Source organism: Rhagoletis pomonella, unplaced genomic scaffold (assembly GCF_013731165.1).
Source record: "Rhagoletis pomonella isolate Grant_MI unplaced genomic scaffold, Rhpom_1.0 Rhpom_scaffold_00052, whole genome shotgun sequence".
Classification (NCBI taxonomy): Eukaryota; Metazoa; Arthropoda; class Insecta; order Diptera; family Tephritidae; genus Rhagoletis; species Rhagoletis pomonella.
Genome location: NW_023458606.1, coordinates 297,315 through 299,287, shown reverse-complemented (window position 1 = coordinate 299,287; position 1,973 = coordinate 297,315).

Below are 1,973 nucleotides of genomic sequence, written 5' to 3'. Positions count from 1 at the left end.
CCTTGTGAATGCAGTAGGAGTAGGGGGAGGCGGGGCCCGCGCATCAGCTCTGGCGCCCCCTGGGGCTGCAAGCTGCAAGCCAGGTTTGCCTTCACTGGTGCCGGGAAAATCCCGTTTCGGTTCCCCCACCCTCTTCCTTTCCGCTTTTGTGGATACGCCTGACCCCGGCATCGCCAGAGGCTTACGTACCCCACTAGTGTTGGCCACGTCGTGGCTAGTAGAGGGACCCTGCATCGCATGGGCCCCATGGTGTCTGGGCAACTGCCCTTCCGACTTTTTATGAGTGCCGGTCTCAATTTCCGTTGTTGTTGTTTTTAGTTTATTTTTTTAAATCGCTCATATTCCCACGAGTCGCGGAGAAAGGGTTCGTCGGCCCCGGGCAGAGACCCGCAGTACCCAGGGTAAGGCCATCGAATGCAACCGGGTGCGGCCTGGTTCCCAGAGGGCTCCGTTAGCGACTGGGCTATTTAGGGGCTCCCAGCCAGGCTGATCCTCAGTACGGTACGCGTAACGCCTTGATCCAGCCCCTACCTCCAGACCACGATCAAAGACCATTTCCGTATGGCATAGCGATGAAAACGCATAAGCACACAGCACTGATCCCTGATCTTAGCTGGACACCCTCCCGACATCGCACGGGATTGCTCTGTAGTGCCTATTCTCAGCCGGCACCCTCGCGGAGGGTTCAGTCCGAGGATTTTCGCCGACCCATTCCATTCTTAGCGGCAACCGATTTGCAACCGAAAAATGTTCCGTTGTTGAAAAGTAAAACGCAAAACATTTGCGATTCCAAGAATGGGAGCACGGCTGTTGATTGCCTCATGTTTTTAATATTCCTAATACCGAAAAAATTAACTGAACTGACCTTGAGCCTGTTTATTACTTTGTCTTTAGGGTTATGTCTTCGAAGCGTACATGGAAAGTTTTGTATCACAGAACTAATCTGAGATTATTGATAAAACTATAGACCGGTTTGGTGAACAGCCAAGACGTTTACTTCTTAAGTAATTACAGCAGATGGCAGAAAACATATAGCGCACATAAATTTCTATAATAAAAATAGCATATTACAGGCTGCTAATATATCTATTTTAAATTACTAGTATCGCCCAGTTGTCGAAATTCGACATTTTTTTCATACAATTTTAATTTTTGCTTGTCACGAATATTGACTACTTTACATGGGCGTAGCCAGGTAGGGGCAGGGGGGTGATTTAAAATTTTCCTTATATATATATGTGGTACCAAATTAATAATTCAGTTTATTGACGCTTTGTTTTATATGTGGTATAATTATCAATTCATTTTATTGTAGTGATACATTTAATTAACTTGTTTAAATGTTTAAATTAGTTACATATAAGATTATTAATTTAAATTTGTACGCGTGCTTCTAGTTGAAGTGGTCGTGATCGTTTCAGTTTTTCGACTGACTCTTACGAGTTGCTGATGAACGCCGCTCTCCTTGTCTCGTCCGTGGTCGTAGGGTTGCCGCCCTCTCACTGTCATGGGTAGTTGCCAGGCTATCCGTTCTCATTCCCACATTCGGCCATTCTGATAGGTTATTCGACCTGAATGACGAATGCTATGGTTTCATAAATTCAGATACTGTTGTCGTTTTATTTGGTCCTTCCTGGTTCCCTACTTTCTCTACCTCATACCTTCCGTGGTTTAACTTGGCGGTTACCTTGTACGGTCCGAGAAATTTGGCCTTTAGCTTTAAACTTGTTCCGAATTGGGTCTTTTTAATTGCCACTAAGTCATTTACTCTGTAGTTACTGTCTGGTTTTCTTTTCTTATTAAATGCTTTGCGATTTTCGTTTTGAATTTTAGATATATTTTCTTGTGCTATCTTCCTCATCGAAACTCGCTCCACATTCAATTCGTCAATTTCCGTGTCATTTAAAATTTCTCTTAAGTCAGGGTGTTCTACAGTTCTCATTTCTAAACCTGTTAAAATTTTGAAAGGCGTA